The sequence below is a fragment of the Triticum aestivum genome, chromosome 2A (genome assembly GCF_018294505.1).
Source record: "Triticum aestivum cultivar Chinese Spring chromosome 2A, IWGSC CS RefSeq v2.1, whole genome shotgun sequence".
In the NCBI taxonomy this organism is placed as follows: Eukaryota; Viridiplantae; Streptophyta; class Magnoliopsida; order Poales; family Poaceae; genus Triticum; species Triticum aestivum.
The window spans coordinates 673,886,738-673,904,028 of record NC_057797.1 but is presented as its reverse complement, the minus strand read 5'-3'; the positions used below and the strand labels follow the sequence as shown (position 1 = coordinate 673,904,028).

Genomic DNA, 17,291 nt, shown 5'->3' with positions numbered 1-17,291 from the left:
ATCTGTTAACTGTGTCCTCAGCAGCGGCGTTGATGTCACCGATTATTTGGCTCACGTATCCTACTGCTGCTTTGCTTCAGGTCTTTTAAAACTAGTACTAGTGTGCAAGATTTGGCCTTTGGCGACTACAGAGCTAGGCCTCAAGATGTCTAGTAATCCATCCTATCAGCAGCAGTTGGGGCTGGATGCCATGAACACTTGTTTCTTCTGAGGCAGCAGCATGATCGGTTCTTCCGAAGCGCCATTCTTCTACCCAAGCATGTCGCACGATGCGGGCTTCAGCTCCGGCGGCGCAGAGGTGGCCGCGCATTTCATGGCCAGCAGCGCCGTGATGGTCACTTCGCCGGCGAACCAGCTCGTGTGGTCTGCCGCTCCTTCGCGGGACAGCCACCAAGCGAGCATGTCCACGGACGAGATGAACGACGACGCGTACGCCGTCGCCGGCGAGAGCTGCAGTACCGTGCACTCAGGCTAGGTGCCCAGTCTTCCTCGCTCACCATGGTGAGCATGCCGGAGCAGTCCTCGGAGGTGAGCTGCTCCGGCCTGACCCATGTAAACAGCGAAGGCTTTGGCTACCAGCAGCCTCAGGCCGTCAGGGCTCACGCCGGCGCCGGCCAGTTCCATCTGCCTCCTTACGGTGATGTCGGTGCCGGCGACTACGAGCTCCGGCATGTGTACCCACAGATGTACTCGAGGCCTCCGCACTTCTCGCAGGTGCTGCCGCGGTCGGGATATGCGCACATTGCCCAGGAGCTGTTGAATGGGTTCGCCGGCTGCCTGCTGACAGACATGGCCGAGATGACTGATGATTCAATCAGCGACAGTGGCAGCGACGCGAGCCTGCTGCTCTCGTCGAGCTGCTCGGCGAGGACGCCGTCGTCGGTGAGCTCCAACCACCTGATGCTGCCCTCCGAGGAGCACTCAGCCGACGGCGGGAGGTGGATGGAGGCTCAGAGGGTGAGGAACGATCTCCTGAAAATGCTGCAGCTGGTGAGCGAGCTGTTGAATTTCATCTCAACTTCAGACTGTTATTACCATGGTAAAAAAACTTATGGCAGAGCTTGTTGGATCGATGCAGATGGACCAGAGGTGCAACCGGTGCTTCGACGATATCCATACCACGGCGTCCAAGTTCAGCAGGATGGTGGCGCATCCGGGCGGCGGAGGCGGCGCCATCGCGCGGTGTACCGGAGGCTGAGGAAGCGGATCACGGGCCTGATCGTGGCGGTGGCGCAGATTATTTCAACACAGCATGCCCACAGGGTACTGCGGGTTGATAAGGCAAGAAGGCAGAGGGCTAAGTGCAAAATGCCGCGCGCTGACCAGCCAGGCCACTTGGCATCCAGTTGGCGAGCTGTGATTGGTCTAGGATTAAATTTGCACCTCCATTGCAAATTCAGGGATGAAATAATCTATTTTTAAAACTACAAGAACTAAACCATCACCTGACATGCAAGTATAAGAACCTGGGGTGCTATTACCTCCTTGCCTGTCCATTAGGCCTTCCTTTCTTTTTTCTTTTTGGGCAACAACCAGCAGCTACCCGATGAACAGACATGCGTCACTCATGGCGATCAGCCGATCAGACCAGCCTTGCTAGCTGGCTACCCATGTATATGTACCATCATGTCTACCTGCCATGTTGCATTGTAGCGTGGCTGTAAAAATTAACCTGCCACCGGCGAATCACTAGCTGACTAGAATAGCGGTACGTTGCACACCAATTCAGGCACGTGCGAGCATAGCCTAGCTAGGTAGCTTTGGTTCATGCCTACCTTATGCAGTCTCCTCTCCGTATGACGGCTTAGATCTGTGTACGCAAATTGACCATATACTACTCTCAGATATTCCTGCTTCTTTTAAGCTTTTCATTTCAATCCAGTACTGGTCATGTGCATTGCACACGCATCAGGTCAAGATACATGTTCGGGGAGGTGTACGGGACAACGCTGAAGGGTTGGGCAGGCTTGTGTCACTGGATCCCAGTCCCTCGATCGGGTGTAGGATCTCTAGATCTGTGTGAGCGTGAGGAGTGAGCCGCTGGTAGGAAGGGAAGAGAGGTGCGCCTTTCTCGCAGGAGAACGTACAGAGTGCCGAGTACGTGCCCGAAGGTCCGAACGATTCGGGGCGTTGGTTGGTTTGCTCTCCTGTCACGTCCGGGGCCAAAGTGTGTGTGTGTATATATATATATAACTATTTTGATCATGGAATCAGAATAATATTCTGATCACAACCTGACCTGCCTCGCTAGTAGTACGTTGAACTTTCCTGTGAACTAGGTTGAACTTCCGCCAACATTACCCAAATGGGGCTTGCGATATACCGTTGGAAAGCTATGGACACCAATATCATGACCCAACTTAAATTTTTGACAAAATATAAGCGGTTTAAGAGTAGTTTTGAAAACCGTTTTTTCTTCGCACAAAAAACGTGAATCGTATTTTCGATCGCATTTTTAAACCATTTATCGGAATGAGGCATATAATATGGCATTGGGAAGCTGCTGCAAAACCGCTCCTTCCACATGTTGAAAGTTTTCTCTAATTCCGTATGGTTAAAGAGTAACTTGAAAAAACATAAAATTTCGTAAACCGAACAGCTGAGTTCGTTTTCTCGATGTCATTTCTAAACGGCTAATCCAATGGAGGCATATGATACGACGTTGGAAAGCTTATGAAAATGCACTACTTTTTCATCTTGAAAGTTTTTTTTTCTAATTTTGAATGGTTTAAGAGTAATTTAGAAAATGGTCCAAGTCCTACTGAGTTAGTATTTTTGAGCTAATTTTTTAACCGTGCGTCTGAATGCAGCAAATGATATGGCGTTGGAAAGCTTGAGCAAATGCGAAACTTTTTGGTATGTATTGTTTCTCCCAATTCTTTACGGTTTTAAGTCAGTTTCGAAAATGGCGAAAAACGTATTTTCACCGTAATTTCTACAAACTTTATCGGAATGGGGCAAATAATATACCGCTGAAAAGCTACGGAAAATGCGAAACTTTTTCATGTTGATGGTTTTCTATGATTCCTAGCCGTTTTCAAGTAATTTCAAAAACGGCGGTATCATGCGTTCTGCCTTTATCGCGAAACAGATTCTTCAAAAATGCACCGCGTGAAGAATCTGAAATTCTCGGCGCGTGTACCTGAACTTCACTCGGTTTTTCACGTGATTTTTTTGCTCGTAGGTCTCCATCCACTACTCATAACTCTCCATCCATTCACTGGAATTGAGCAGGTGATATACCGATGGAAAGCTGCTGTAAGCACGCAAGTTTCCCGTGTTGATCATCTTTTCACACCCGCGACGATTTTAAAAGTTTTTCATCTGAAATTCATTCAGCGTAGTAGTTGAACTTCATGTTGTTTTCACGTTGAACTTGTGTGACGTATTTTCGTTTGTAATTTTCTCATCCATTCGTTAGTGTTACACAAATCCTACTCCTTTTGTACAAACCCCTCTCACAATAATTTTTTTTAACTTTCTCTGACCGAGGACTTGAAACTTATACAAATGATATTTTTGTAGTTTTGAGGTAAATTAGAAAATGGCGAGATCATGATTTCTGCGTTCATCGTGAACGGAAATGCACTGCGTGAAGTAGTTGAACTTCTGGGGCATGTTTATTTGAACTTCACTCTGTTTTTGACGTGCTATTTTTTGCACTGCGCGAAGTAGTTGAACTTCTGGGGCAAGTTTGTTTGAACTTCACTATGTTTTACTTTATTGTATTTTTCTTATATGAAATACACACCATGTAGTACGTGAACTTCCGGTTGTTATCATTTTGAACTTCTCTCTGATTTGAGAGAATTATATTAAAACACAAAAAACAACATATTTTTTATGTATTTTTGGACATCTATATACACGGTTAACCTCTCTCATAAGAATTTTTTGAAATTTTGCTCGCCGAGCACTTGAACTTCTAGCAACCATTTTTTCGTTTATGAGTTGTTTTTAAAAGTGCAAAAAATGGCGGTGTGTTTTTTATTTTTTGAACAGGTAAACCCTAGGTTTTAATAAACTCCGAACTTCTCTGTTATTTCAATTTGAACTTCACCTTTTTATATTTTGAGTAAAGAATTGTATTCGATTTTTATATGGAAAAAATCGAACATGGAAATACAAGGTGAACCTCTCTCGCAAGAATTTTTGAACTTCCCCGGACAGAGCACTTGAACTTCTTTTCAACAAACCTTTTAAGCTTTTATTTTTCTATACTTTTATTCTCACCTAAAATGCATTCCTTGCAGTACTTGAACTTCTCATTGTTTTCACCTTGAATTTCTGTCACGTATTTTTGTTCAACCTCTCTCATAAGAATTTTTGAACTATATCGGGCCGAGCACTTGAACTTCTAGCAATAAAAATTTTAGCCTTTGCTTTTTCATTCTTTTTTAATACAAAATGCACACCATCTAGTACGTGAACTTCTGGCGCTTATCAATCTGAACTTGTGAGATCATGCATTCTGCCTTCATCGCAAAAACAAAGTCTCTCAAAATGCACTGCGTGAAGAGGTTGAACTTTTGTCTATTTTTTTCAATGTTGTTTTTTGCCCCTAACTCCCCAACCACTTACCGGAATTAAGCAAATGATATATCGCTGGAAAGCTGTTGAAAACATGCAAATTTCCCGTGTTGATAGTTTTTTCTCGCGAAGTTTGAACTTCTAGTTTTTCTAAAGAAATGGGGAAAATCTTTTTAAAAAAAAATTGTGTTTCCTATTTTTAATTTGAACTTCTTAGTTTTATTGTTAAGTAACGAGGAAAGTCGAGTTTTTTTTGAACTTCTTGGTTTTATTTTTTAATAATGTGAAAAAATCAAATTTTTTATACATATCGAACTTCACCATTTTTTAAATTTGAAGTTCCTAGTTTTCTATGGAGTTCTTGAACTGGTATGTTAATTTAATTTAAACTTCTTGGTGTTTATTGGTTTTCCCGCCATGAATTACTCAAGTCTACACTGTGGATTTTTCTTCTCTGCACATCCCGTCTCTTGAGTCGCGACTTTTAAATCCAAATGAATTTGTTACATGAAATAAACAAGTTTGTTCTTTTTTGTGCCTACATAGTTTTTTATTCTCCGAATTTCTCTCATAGCTCCCTCTGAACTTCTATACGTATGTCATGAATGTTCCGTAGTTTGTTTTAAACTTTTATTTTTATTTTTTGAACTCTAGGATTAGTGGTTTTTTTGTTGAACTTCGCTGGTTTTCATTTCTGGACTCGAAGGGGTTGTCATATCAACTAATATCTTTTTTATCATTTCTCTTGAGCATATTATTTTATGAACTTCTACTGTTGACAAATGCACCAGACTTTGGGAACACCTCGTTCTTTTTTCTTGAACTTTTTTCAGCAATAGTAATACTTGAACTTCACTCACTTTTTTTCTGGAGCAACCAAATGTGCAGACCACACAGGGAAGAGGGCACATTTTCTTTCGTTGTGGACATTTTTTAAAATCACATGGAGAGCACACAATCAAAAAGATGAAAATAAAGAAGGAAAAAACTATGCATTTTTCTTTTTTTGCTCATACATAGAAAATGTGTATATCCACATTTTTAAAATTTCTATGTTCTTTCTTTTATCTACATTACAGAAAATAGTCTTTTTTAATTCAGTGTAGTACGCACACACACACGCACAACAAATCCACATTTTTTGGCTGACATCAATTCACTTATTTCTATTCAGGCATAAATACAAACACATTTTTTATGTACTATAGCTTGCCTGCAAGTATCATACTTCTTTTATCGGACTCGAGTTCTCTGCAATCCTTGAAGCTCCATTGGGAGGCTAGCAAGCAACACTACTGCTCTCAGATGAATATCAAACGACCAAAAAACAGCCTCTCCACCTCCACGGGTTCGTTCATGATCTACTTCTGCTTGTTCGACTCCATCGCCGGGTGGTGCAGCCTACTGCTGCTAGCATTCAGAGACAAATAGCTTTTCCTAGGCAACCTTACAAAAGCAACAACTTCTTGCAACAAGTTGGATGAAAGCAAGATATGTGTTTTTGTGAACTGATAGAAGGAGCTGAGTAACCCCAGGTAACTCTCACCTTGTTGTATGAGATCGCATCACAAGGAATTGCATCCGAGCTCCTGCAATTTCTACAATTTTCGATCAATGAACACAATTGGCCTGCTAACAGTCAACACATTGGACTGCAGCCATACTTATTACAGAAGAAAATGGTGGTTTCGCAAAATCTATAGGGAATAGTCACTTTTTGTGAAGAACGTCAATGACATCCAGAGCACGATGCCTGCGGGGCTTCACCAACGAACATCAGGATGGCACGACGGCGGTTGGAGAAGAAGTTCGAGCAGAGGAGGGGAAACCGTCCATGGTGAGTCAGAGGTCTGCAAACGAGGAACAACACTGGCCGAGTGCGGTGTAACACCCTCGATGCGACTATAGCTCCCACGTATCGCAAGTTAGGCAATCTTCACAACATCCCATGTAATATGAATAATAAAGGGGAGAACATAGTTGGCTAACACTCGCCACGTCAATCAATAACATAAATAATATTACATCATCCAAACAATCATGGCCCGACTACGGCGCCAAAATAAAAGAGAACCCAACATGCGACACGGTCCCAATCACCCCCAACTGGGCACCACTACTGATCATCGAGAAAGGAAACGTAGTAACCCTGAGAGTCTTCGTCGAACTCCCACTTGAGCTCGTACTCGTCACCTGGAGCGGAAACACCTGGACCTGCATCTGGAGTTATAGTATCTGTGAGCCACAGGGACTCAGCAATCTCGCGCCCTCGTGATCAAGACTATTTAAGCTTATAGGAAGAGTAAGGCAAGTATATGTGGAGCTGCAGCAAGCGACTAGCATATATGATGGCTATCTTATTCGCAAAAGAGAGCGAGAAGAGGAGGCAAAGCACGAGCGAGAAACTAGAGAGCAACCTGCGCAAACATTACTCCAACACCGTGTCCACTTCCCGGACTTCGCCGAGAAGAGGCCATCACGGTAACACACTTAGTTGATTCATTTTAATTAATTAAGGTTCAAGTTATCTACAACCGGACATTAACAAATTCCCATCTGCCCATAACCGCGGGCATGGCTTTCGAAAGTTCAATCCCTATAGGGGAGTCCCAACTTAGCCCATGACAAGCTCTCACGGTCAACGAAGGAATAGACCTCCTCCCAAGACGTTCCGATCAGACTCGGTATCTCGGTAACTCAAGACACTTCGACAGGTTAAAACAAGACCAGCAACACCGCCCGAATGTGCCGACAAATCCCGATAGGAGCTGCACATATCTCGTTCTCAGGGCACACTCAGATTGTCCAAACTTCCGGTAGGCCAGCCCAGAGTTGCCCCTGGTAGCCACCGGCGGCTGACGGTTTGGACCAACACTCAGAGGAGCACTGGCCCGGGGGGGTTAAAATAAGATGACCCTTGAGTCTGCAGAACCCAAGGGAAAGAAAAGGCTAGGTGGCGAATGGTAAAACCAATGTTGGGCATTGCTGGAAAAGCTTTAATCAAGGCGAAATATCAAGGGGTTCCCATTATAACCCAACCGCGTAAGGAACGCAAAATCCGGGAACATAACACCGATATGACGGAAACTAGGGCGGCAAGAGTGGAACAAAACACTAGGCGAGAGGCCGAGCCTTCCACCCTTCACCAAGTATATAGATGCATTAAGATAACATAGCAATATAATGATATCCCAACAAGTAAATAAAAGATGTTCCAACAAGGAACGGCCTCCAATCTTCACCTGCAACTAGCAACGCTATAAGAGGGGCTGAGCAAAGCGGTAACATAGCCAATCAACGGTTTGCTAGGACAAGGTGGGTTAGAGGTTTGACATGGCAATTGGGAGGCTGACAAGCAAAAGGTAGGCATCGTAGCAATGGCATAGCAAAAGAGCGAGCAAACTAGCATAGCAAAGATAGTAGTGATTTCGAGGGTATGATCATCTTGCCTGCACAGTTGTCAGAGTTGACTGGATCCTCAAAAGCAAACTCAACGGGCTCCTCGTTAGCGAACTCGTCTCCCGTCTCTACCCAAACAAGACAAACAAGCAACAAGGATACAATCAACCACGTGCAAACTCAAACAACACGATGCAAAGATGATATGCTATGCGGGATGCGATGCGGGATGCAAAATGCAAGATATGACAGGAAATGCATGAACTTGGCCTCAACTTGGAATTCCAAGGGTGCCACTGGAAATATGAGATGAAATAGCTTGAAAACGATATAAAGAACGCCGGAATCGGAGTTACGGTTTGGAAATGGCAAGTGTTTCAAAAATGACACCGGTCTGCGATTTACAGCAAGTAGGCATCTAAATGCAATGAGATGAACATGCTACAGCAACCAAACAAGACAACAAAATGCATGGCAGGGATGCACACAAGAATCTTAACAAAAGACTAGCACTGAGCTACGGCCAATTCATCCATTATGAGGTTCAAACAAGCATGGCAAAAACGCAAATGCAAAACAGATTCAGACTTAGTGAAATTAACACTTGTCTGAAATTTCAGATCACGAAGCCCTCTTCGGAGCAGCAAAACAACATGATACATGACCTGATTAAGACAAGTAAGAACATGGCATCGAGCTACTCAACAAGCTTAACAAAAGACCCAAAGTGACCTGGGGCCAAAAGGGTTCACAAAATATACTAACGGGCACACGAACATAGCTAAAACACAATCAGTTTTCAGACTTAGTGAAAACTGAGACATGCTGAAATATAACTCACGAAGGCATGTAAACGAGCTCGATGCACTCACTACGGTGCAAGTCATGGCAAGGCAAGCATACATCCATTAAGAAGGCACAAAATGCTAGCTAGACATGGCAAGAACAATGGCATAGCATGCACGGATCAACTACAATAACATCGGCAAAATCGCAAACAAGTTGACGATCTGCCCAGATTCACAACGAAGCAAAAGTAGAGCTCGATTGACTCAAGCTAGGGTGCTCCATAATTGCAAACAAAGACATGGATGGATAGAGCATAACATGATTAACAAAACTCCTTTACTGATCATCCTCAAAAGAGGCACGGATCACTAGGAAACAAGCTGAACATATGGCATCATGAACTAAAGTAATCCCAGACTTAGTGAAAACTACTAAGTCCCTGAAAACAGATTTACCGGGTGCCTCACTTTGCAAGCTTGCACAAGTCACCACACACATCCTAAAAATGCATGGGTTGCACCTCTGGAAAGAAGACAGAATCCTTAACAAAACATATGAAGGACTCACAGGCATATCATGCACACAATAATCATGGCAAAAATGACAAAAGTCTAAGATGAACTAGCAGATCTGACAATTAACTCACGAAGCCTCCTTCTAACAGCATTTCGGGCATCAAGATGAACTCAAATGAAAATGATGCAATGGAATGAAATGATGCACTCGTCGAGGCGAACATTTTGATATGCTACATGCATGAATCGGAGCTACGAGTGCAAAGTTACGGAGCCGCGAACATAGCAACTTGGACTAAAAGTTTAGGGACTTAGTGAAAAAAAAACCTCTCGCAGATCAGATCTAGGGTTTTTTTTACCCCGCGCGCGAACCGAGGCGGCCGGAGCACCGTTCGCCGGCGACGGGCAGGGGCGGCGGCCGGCGTGAGGAGGTGAGGCGGGGCCGGCGATGGCGACCGGTGGTGGCGGCGGAGCGGCGCCGGGCGGCGACGGCTCGCGGCGGAGGCGGCGGTCCGCGGCGAGGCGAGGTGGCAGGCGGTCCTGGGCGGCGGCGGCTGCCGGCGGGCGGAGCGAGGAGGCAGCGGAGCGGCGCGGGCGGCGGCGGGCGACCGGGCGGGCGGCGGAGCTGGTGCGAGGCGACGGCGGGCGGCGATGTAGGCCGCGGGGGCCCGGCCTGGGCTCGGCGGGCCGGCGCGTGGAGGGAGGAGGCGGCGTATGGGGAGGCGCCACATGGCAGCGGAGCTCGGGTCGGACACGTCCGGCCCGGCAGACTTTGTCCGGCGGCGGCGGATCTAGGGTTAGGGGGGAGAGGATCCGGGAATTGGAATTGGGGGTGTATATATAGGCATAGGAGGAGCTAGGGGAGTTCAAATGAGGTGCGGTTTTCGGCCACGCGATCGTGATCGAACGCTCTAGGACATGGAGCAGAGTTTGGTGTGTTTTGGGCCAAAATGGAGGGGTGTTGGGCTGCAACACACACGAGGCCTTTTCGGTCCCTCGGTTAAACGTTGGAGTATCAAACGAAGTCCAAATGATACGAAACTTGACAGGCGGTCTACCGGTAGTAAACCAAGGCCGCTTGGCAAGTCTCGGTCCAATCCGGAAACGTTTAATCCCCACACACGAAAGAAAGCTAGAAATGACCATCGGAGGAGAACGAAGCACCGGAATGCAAAACGGACAACGGGGAAAATGCTCGAATGCATGAGACGAACACGTATGCGAATGCAATGCACATGATGACATGATATGAGATGCATGAAAACGAAAACAACACACGGAGACAAAGACCCGAACCCGAGAAATAAATATAACTTAACGCCGGAAACGGCAAGAGTTGGAGTACAAATAGGGAAAGTTACATCCGGGGTGTTACAACACTCCACCACTACGAAAGGATCTCGTCCCGAGATCTAGGACTGAAAGAACGCCGGGTACTCAGAATGGAGGTGATCCTCGCGTTCCCAGGTAGCTTCACGGTCGGAATGGTGTGACCACTTGACTTTGAGAAATTTGATTGACTTGTTGCGAGTCTTGCGTTCAGTCTCTTCAAGAATAGCAACTGGGTGCTCACGATAAGAGAGATCTTCTTGGAGCTCAATGTCCTCGAAGTTGACGGTGCGGTCAGGAGTCTTGAAGCACTTTCGAAGCTGAGAGACATGGAACACGTCATGAACATTTGCAAAGTTTGAAGGAAGCTCGAGTTGATAGGCGAGGTCGCCTCTCTTGCTGACAATCTTGAAAGGTCCCACGTATCTAGGGGCAAGCTTCCCTTTGATACCGAAGCGACGAGTACCTTTCATAGGAGAGACGCGGAGGTAAACATGATCTCCGATCTCGAAAGCCAAATCACGGTGCTTACTATCATAGTAGCTCTTCTGGCGGGATTGGGCTGCTTTGAGGTTATCACGAATGACTTTGCACATTTCTTCTGCTTCTGTGATTAAGTCATTACCCAAAAGCTGACGTTCACCGGTTTCAGACCAGTTGAGAGGGGTACGGCACTTCCTGCCATACAGAATTTCAAATGGGGCCTTGCCCGAACTTGCTTGAAAACTATTGTTGTAGGAGAATTCAGCATAAGGAAGACAATCCTCCCACTTCATGCCGAAGGAGATCACACAAGCCCTGAGCATATCTTCAAGAATCTGGTTGACACGCTCGACTTGACCGCTTGTTTGAGGATGGAAAGCAGTGCTGAAGCGGATGTTAGTGCCCATGGCCTTCTGAAAAGAATCCCAAAACTTCGAGGTAAAGATGCTGCCACGGTCTGAAGAGATCACTTGAGGAATACCGTGCAGAGAGACAATCGAGAGGTATAGAGTTCCGCCAATTGAGCTGCAGTGATCGACTCTTTGATAGGCAGAAAGTGAGCCACTTTGGTGAGTTTGTCGATGACAACGAATATAGCATCATTGCCACGCTTGGACTTTGGAAACCCAGTCACAAAGTCCATCTCAATGTGGTCAAACTTCCATTTTGGAATGGCAAGAGGTTGGAGGAGACCAGCTGGCCTTTGGTGTTCTGCCTTCACTCTTCTGCAGACATCACATTCATTCACGAATTGAGCGATCTCGCGCTTCATTCGAGTCCACCAATAAGCTTGCTTAAGGTCCTGATACATCTTCGTGCTCCCAGGGTGGATGGAGAGGAGAGAATTGTGAGCCTCGTTCATGATCACTTTACGGAGGTCACCTTTGGGCACAACAATACGATCCTCGAAGAAGAGAGTGTCCTTGTCATCAAGGCGGTAGCACTTGTACTTGGACTGACTCTTGGCAATCCCAATCTTCACCTTTTTCACCATAGCATCAAGAAGCTGGGCTTGGCGAATCTGGTCTTCTAAGGTAGGAGAGACTTGAAGGTTGGCGAGGAAACCTTGAGGAACAACTTGCAGATTAAGTTTGCGGAAAGCTTCACAAAGCTCGGGTTGATAAGGCTTGAGAATCAGACTGTTGCAGTAAGCCTTCCTGCTCAAAGCGTCAGCAATCACATTGGCCTTGCCTGGAGTATACTCGATACTCGGATTATACTCTTGAATCATTTCGACCCATCGAGTTTGCCTGAGGTTGAGATTAGGCTGAGTGAAGATGTACTTGAGACTCTTGTGATCAGTGAAAATGTCCACTTTTCTTCCCAATAGAAGATGTCTCCAAGTCAAAAGAGCATGCACAACTGCCGCCAACTCGAGATCATGAGTGGGGTAGTTCTTCTCATTAGGCTTCAACTGGCGAGATGTATAAGCAACAACTTTCTTCTCTTGCATCAATACTGCGCCAAGACCTTGGAGAGAGGCATCACAAAAGACCTCGTACGGCTTGGATTCATCAGGCGGAGTCAAAACTGGAGCAGTGATCAATTTCTCTTTCAAAGTGTTGAAAGCAATATCACACTCCGGAGACCAAACGTACTTGACGTGCTTCTGAAGAAGATTAGAGAGAGGCTTCGCGATCTTAGAAAAGTTTTCAACGAATCTTCGGCAATAGCTTGCGAGACCGAGAAAACTGCGGAGTTGCTTCACGTTCTGAGGAGGTTCCCAATTCACAATTGCAGACACCTTCTCAGGATTCACGGCAATGCCCTTGGCAGAGATGATATGACCAAGATAAAGAACCTCATCGAGCCAAAATTCACACTTGGAGAACTTGGCGTAGAACTGATGTTCCCTGAGCTTATCAAGAACCAAACGCAAGTGCTTGGCATGATCTTCCTTGTTCTTCGAGAAAACCAGAATGTCGTCGAGATAGACCAAAACGAAGTCATTGGTGTAGGCATTGAAGATGAAGTTCATCATGCGAGAGAACGTCGGAGGAGCGTTGGCGAGGCCAAAAGACATGACAGTGTATTCATATGAACCAAAGCTTGTTCTGAATGCTGTCTTGGGAATATCTTCTTCACGAATGCGAATCTGGTGATAACCCATACGGAGATCAAGCTTGGAGAATACTTGGGCACCTTTGAGTTGTTCGAACAGCTCATTGATGTTGGGAAGTGGGTATTTGTTCTTGATGGTCTTCTTGTTCACTGGACGGTAATCAACACAAAGTCGGTCCGTTCCATCCTTCTTCTTCACAAAAAGAACACCACAACCCCACGGAGAAGAACTAGGCCGGATGAGACCCATTCTTTCTTGCTCATCGAGTTGCTTCTTCAGCTCCTTCAACTCTTCAGGTCCGAGCTTGTAAGGACGTTTGCACACAGGTTCCGTGCCAGGCTCCAGTTCAATAACGAATTCAACTGGCCGGTGCGGAGGCATTCCTGGGAGCTCTTCTGGAAAGACGTCTTGATATTCGCAAACGACTGGAATTTGAGAGATGGCATCCAATTCACCCTTCTCATTGAGAGAAAACAGACGGATGGTATTATCCCGAGCGGCAAAGACAATTACATCCTCAGACGAATGAGTCAATTGAATCTGCCTGGCTGCACAATCAAGCTGAGCCTTGTGCTTAGAAAGCCAATCCATGCCGAGAATAAGATCAATATCCGAGTTACCAAGAACCATTGGAGAAGCCAGAAACTTGAAATCACCCATCATGATAGAAATATACGGAACCTCGTGATTAGCAAGCAAACATTTACCCGGAGAGACGACTGCGAACGGTTTATGCATAACTTGGGAAGTCAACTCATGCTTAGATGCAAAAGGTTTTGAGATGAAGCAATGCGATGCACCAGTGTCAAAAAGAACTTTTGCAGGTTTATCATTAACAGGAAGGTTACCCATGATCACATCTGACGAGTCCTCTGCCTGAGCTGCATTCATCAAATTGACCTTGGCATGCTTGGGGTTATGCTTGACCACAGCTGTACTTGCCGATCTGACAGGAGGAGGAGGAGGAAGACGCCTCTGGTTGAAACACTTGTTGCATAGTGACCCTTCTGTTGGCACTTGTTGCACGTGACCTCTGAAAGCGGACGGTGATACGGAGCACTCGATCTTGGAGCTTGAGACGAAGTCTTGTTCTGAAAGCCAGGGTTGGGTGGGTGGGAAGAACCACTGCCACCTTTGCTCTTCTGCTGATACGGCTGACGGAACGGAGGAGGAGGAAGCCAAAACTTCTGCTGCTTGGCCACTTGAGTAGAGGAAGAAGGAGTAACATCTCTGACTCGCTTCCTGGAAGCATCACACCTCAACTGAGCAGCCTCTTGCTTCAGTGCCATGTTGTAGAACTCATCGTATCTCAAGGGCTCAAAGAGGACAAGAGCGAGCTGAATATCTTCTCTGAGACCACCCCTGAACTGATATATCATGCTCTTCTCATCAGGCACGTCCTGCTTGGCAAAGCGGGCGAGCTTCTGGAACAACTTGTTGTAGTCATAGACAGACAAAGAGCCTTGCTTCAGATTGCGGAATTCCTCACGCTTGCTTTCAACCACGCTCTGCGGAATATGATGAGCTCGGAAATCTCGACGGAAATCATCCCAAGTGATAACACGTCCACCTCTGGAGTCCTTGTACTGCTGGAACCATTCTGCAGCTTGATCTTTGAGTTGGAAGGAAGCGAACTTGACAAAGTCCTCAGGCCTGACGTTACTGCACTCGAAATGCTTACACAGATCCACAAGCCAATCGTCAGCATCGGTTGCCTCAACACAATTGCTGAAAGTCTTTGGCCCGTTAGCAAGGAACTGGTTGAGTGTAGCAAAGTGACTCTGATTGCTGCCTTGATTCCCTTGACTGCCTTGATTGCGCTCTTGAAGAATTTGCATGATCAGCTGTGTGTTTGCATTGGTTGCGGCCATCACAGCTTGCCATGCCTCTGGAGGAGGTGGAGGTGGTGGCGGATCAGGATTCGGAGTCGTGCGCGTTGGAGGAGCCATCCTGAAGAGGTTGACCACCATTAGCACATTGACAGATAAATATTGAAGCTGAATCCAACGGAATGAAAATTGCAACATATAGTCTTCACATCCGAACAAAATGAACGAATGCATTCCTCTTGAAATGGTCACATATCCATAAATTGAGAAGCCACGTAGAATTAAGGTAGAGAAATAAATCAACAAGGTACGGATCAAGAACGAATAATCGGTAAGAAATCCCAATCTCAAACCAATATCCGTGGAAGAAGAACTAGAGCTACTAGAATTCCCACCTATGAAACTCCCGAACCTTTCCGGTTATGCAATCAGGTGTTGGGGATACAGGGGAAGCATAATATCTCACCCAAACTAGCAAATCCTACATCCAGCTGTATCCATCCTTCAACACATAACCAAGAAAACCTTCGGAAACCATCTACCTCAACCTTCGAAAAGCATCCGTTATACAAGTTATGGCGATACTCCCGAACTCCCGCCCCAGTACTGGGTGGCGTCGAGGTTATCTCACCAACGAACTGCATAAAAGAGATTTTCGATGTCGGCGAACATATCTCAAGTATTCCAGAATTGCAACGATAAAATTATGATGACAACACCTCAGAGCTCAACTCCCCGGGACACTTCCACTAAACCCCTGACAGGAGGCACCAAGACAATGTTCTCATCATAAGCCATCGGAACGATTCCAAGATACTCGCGTGATCCTAAAATTTTTTTAGTGAAATTTGAGAAGAGAAGAGTCAAAACTCTACGTCAGGATGCCTTACCAGAGCGATGAGGAGACTGGGAAGTAAAAAGAATTCCTAAACTCTCCGATATATAATTCCTAAAGACTCAAAACATTTTTCTAGACACAACTCGGCCGCTAAAAACGATCAAGCAATGGGGCTCCTAAGGTCGGGGAAGGCTCTGATTACCAACTTGTAACACCCTCGATGCGACTATAGCTCCCACGTGTCGAGGCACGACTTAGAGACATAATCGCATTGAAGGCATATGTCGCAAGTTAGGCAATCTTCACAACATCCCATGTAATATGAATAATAAAGGGGAGAAACATAGTTGGCTTACACTCGCCACGTCAATCAAGAACATAAATAACATTACATCATCCAAACACTCATGGCCCGACTACGGCGCCAAAATAAAGAGAACCCAACATGCGACAACGGTCCCAATCACCCCCAACTGGGCACCACTACTGATCATCGGGAAAGGAAACGTAGTAACGCTGAGAGTCTTCGTCGAACTCCCACTTGAGCTCGTACTCGTCACCTGGAGCGGAATCACCTGGACCTGCATCTGGAGTTATAGTATCTGTGAGCCACAGGGACTCAGCAATCTCGCACCCTCGCGATCAAGACTATTTAAGCTTATAGGAAGGGTAAGGCAAATATATGTGGAGCTGCAGCAAGCGACTAGCATATATGGTGGCTATCTTATTCGCAAAAGAGAGCGAGAAGAGGAGGCAAAGCACGAGCGAGAAACTAGAGAGCAACCTGCGCAAACATTACTCCAACACCGTGTCCACTTCCCGGACTCCGCCGAGAAGAGGCCATCACGGTAACACACTCAGTTGATTCATTTTAATCAATTAAGGTTCAAGTTATCTACAACCGGACATTAACAAATTCCCATCTGCCCATAACCGCGGGCACGGCTTTCGAAAGTTCAATCCCTGCAGGGGAGTCCCAACTTAGCCCATGACAAGCTCTCACGGTCAACGAAGGAATAGACCTCCTCCCAAGACGTTCCGATCAGACTCGGTATCTCGGTAACTCAAGACACTTCGACAGGTTAAAACAAGACCAGCAACACCGCCCGAATGTGCCGACAAATCCCGATAGGAGCTGCACATATCTCGTTCTCAGGGCACACTCAGATTGTCCAAACTTCCGGTAGGCCAGCCCAGAGTTGCCCCTGGTAGCCACCGGCGGCTGACGGTTCGGAACAACACTCAGAGGAGCACTGGCCCGGGGGGGGGGTTAAAATAAGATGACCCTTGAGTCTGCAGAACCCAAGGGAAAGAAAAGGCTAGGTGGCGAATGGTAAAACCAATGTTGGGCATTGCTGGAAAAGCTTTAATCAAGGCGAAATATCAAGGGGTTCCCATTATAACCCAACCGCGTAAGGAACGCAAAATCCGGGAACATAACACCGATATGACGGAAACTAGGGCGGCAAGAGTGGAACAAAACACTAGGCGAGAGGCCGAGCCTTCCACCCTTTACC

The 17,291-nt window shown here is 46.1% G+C and overlaps 1 pseudogene; it reads left to right on the top strand.

Moving 5' to 3' along the window:
• Positions 1-227: 227 nt before the first annotated feature.
• LOC123191828 (homeobox protein ATH1-like) lies at positions 228-1,664 on the top strand (annotated as a pseudogene).
• The last annotated feature ends 15,627 nt before the right edge of the window (positions 1,665-17,291 follow it).